Source organism: Schistocerca cancellata, chromosome 4 (genome assembly GCF_023864275.1).
Source record: "Schistocerca cancellata isolate TAMUIC-IGC-003103 chromosome 4, iqSchCanc2.1, whole genome shotgun sequence".
NCBI classification, from domain to species: domain Eukaryota; kingdom Metazoa; phylum Arthropoda; class Insecta; order Orthoptera; family Acrididae; genus Schistocerca; species Schistocerca cancellata.
The window spans coordinates 408691666-408694659 of NC_064629.1; the positions used below are offsets into that span (position 1 = coordinate 408691666).

Sequence of the window (2994 nt, forward strand, 5' to 3'; positions counted from 1 at the left end):
AAACAATAGAAATAATTTTTTTTTGAGATTTAAATATTCTTCAAGTTCCCTGCATCCACATTTTAGAAACTGTACTGCCTGTAAGGAAAAGTATCATGAAGAAGGACAAAGTCTTTATCCCAAACGCTCCTTATGCATGAGCACCATACTAAATTACGAAGACATATTCATGTAAAAGGTTCGAGCACAAGTGTGTGTCAAAAGAGCGCTTATCATTTAGGTATAGCATCATAAAATAAGCTGCCAGAACTTATAAAATGCACCACTCAAGTAAAAGCGTAAGAAAAATATGTCAAATCCTTTTTATTAAAGAAATTGTTTTACACTGTGTTTGATTATATGGGTAACAAACTAGAATAATTGACTAATATTACTATACTCTAAAGTGCTGTCGAACATGTGCCTTCTCCTGTCATTTTTGTATCCCAGCTTCCTCTAATACCACAGGAGTTATTCCCTGGTATCTTAAAACATGTCCTATCATCCTGTTAGTTCTTCGGGTTAGTGAGTTTCACATAATGTCACCAGACAAAAACGTTATCACCCTTTTAAGGGGAACACTGACCTCCTTACAGCACCGTAATGTCACAGTTTTAATTCAGTGTTTAAAATCCGCATCTTCATACGCACATGTAAAAGTATCACAATGTTATCCCCCCCCCCCCACACACACACACACATAGCCATCAAAACCGATGTCTAAAACACAAGTGTGGCCACTAGAATCAAATTTCCCAATGCTGTTTCCACGTCTAAATTGTTACAAATCACATGTTTCTCAAAAATAACATCCTAAGAATTTTTGGGTCTAAATGAGTCAATGTGCCAAATCAGCTTGATCAAGCCTATAAACATCCAAACACTTGTTGGCTAAATTACTATGCTAAACTGACAAGCATACAAATAAAAAGGCAGTCTGAATAACTCTGAGTTACTGGAAGAACGCAATTAATTTCATTTTTAGGCCTACAGTTGGTATAAGGCATAATGGACTCTCATATTAAATATTTCCGCATCTAAAACGTTCTGTGATGGTTTTGAAATGTCACAATATTCATCCAGTGTCTAAAACGCAAAAAATATCAGCCACTCAATATTTATGTAAGTTTTATTTCTTCATCTTGTAAAAACTGCTCCATCAACACACACAATGTTCATGTCTCAGCCCGCTGATCACTGCCTACTGCACACTACGAAAGTGAATGCAACTTGCTGGTGTTGAGGGCACGTGAAGCTGTAAGAAAAGCATATAAGAGGAGCAGAGCCCAATGGAAAATCACTCTAGGGATGAGATAGGTAGCAAATGCAGAAATCCACTGACACAAGTGACTTTGACAACGGGCGGATATTTATGGTCTGTCGCCTGGGAAGGAGTCTCTCGGAAACGGTGAAGCTGTTTGGCTGTCATAAGCTATTGTCGTGAGCATCCACGAAAACTGAATGAAGGGGGCGAAATCACGAGTAGATGACAAAGTATTGGACGTCCACGCCTCATCACAGGAAGTGAAGGTCAGAGGCTTGGTCAACCTGCAAAGCAGAATAGGCGGCAATCTCTTGCAGATCAGATGACAGAATACAATGCTGACGTAGGCACAAGTACTCTGAAGCACACGGTTCAGCGCACGTTGCTGAACTAGTAGCCATAATTTTTGGCTCGTCCTTGTAGACTGAATCTTTATGTCTGTGCAGGATGTTGGGCTACTAGAAAAATTATTAAATTGCATAGTACGCCCATACCGAATCCTACGTCGCTTGTCAGGGGCCACCTACGAAGTCACAGATGATGATCCTGCATCGAAAAGACGTCCACGTTCTTTACATGAAGCCCTATCGCAATCTTGAGATGTAAATCACGATAGGGGCTTCTAATACAAGGAATATAGGAGACCTGTGCGACGATCTCAGTGCCTCGACGGAGGTAACTCCATCTGACTGTCCCCGTCCGACGATTGCAATGCCTTGATGGAGCTAACTCCATTTGAAAGTCATAGTGCCCACGAGGATGGAACAACACGACCAGGACTCGAGGATCCACCAACGTCATCATACTAAGGACCACTGACTAAATACACGTTTGGCAAGCTACAGTTCACTCCAAAACAGTGTGTCACTGTTCTGCGAATAGGGGGTGCAATGGCCCGAGCTATGCGTCATCTGCCGTGGTGGTTCGATTATAGTCTCTGAGTGACGATTTGTGGGTCACCGGTTTAGTTCCCATCTCGTGAAATCATACTTTTCGGTGTCCGCCCCGATAGCTGTACTCGCTTCGGCGGTACATATACTAAAATTGGAACGAGATAGAGAAAATTAGCATGGCCCCTGCGCAAGGATGACACGCAAAATCGTGAAGATGCCGGCACGGTAGCTCAGCCTGTTCGGTCAGCGGGTTAGCTGCCCTCTGTACTAATTACACTGAGTTAATGGATCAACGATCAACTTGAACAAGCGTCATGGGACGTCCGCCCCGAAGAAATACAACGAACAAAATGAGATCAACAATTTAAAAAAAAAAAAAAAAGATAGCTGAATGGTCAGTGTGACGGACTGCCGTCCTTTGTCGGGGATTTTCTCCGTTCAGGGGCTGGGTGTTATGTTGTCTTCATCATCATTTCACCCCCATCTGGCGCGCAGGTCGCCCAATGTGGCGTCGAATGTAATGAGATCTGTACCAAGGCGGTCGGACCTGCCCCGTAAGGGGCCTCCCGGCCAATGACGCCAAAAGCTCATTTCCATTCCCATACTTTTGGGTATCACGCACGAGGTACACAACAAATACGCGAGAGGTCAGCTGCAAGGAGATGCATAGAAATTCCGTCCCACGCTCACCTAGATTCCATTTCCACACTTTTTGGCACCACACACGAGGTACACAACAAATACGCGAGGGGTCAGCCGCGAGGAGATGCATAGAAATTCCGTCCCACGCTCACCTAGATTAACCTCTTCCTGTTACTTTGGATTCTATCTGTCTTCCGCTCTCTGAAAACTGAAAAC

General features: G+C 43.4%; 1 non-coding gene across 1 annotated transcript; it reads left to right on the forward strand.

Moving 5' to 3' along the window:
• The first annotated feature begins 2257 nt into the window (after window positions 1–2257).
• On the forward strand, window positions 2258–2364 carry LOC126186569 (U6 spliceosomal RNA). Its single transcript, XR_007537640.1, has one exon. It is a non-coding gene; the product is annotated as a U6 spliceosomal RNA (small nuclear RNA).
• The last annotated feature ends 630 nt before the right edge of the window (window positions 2365–2994 follow it).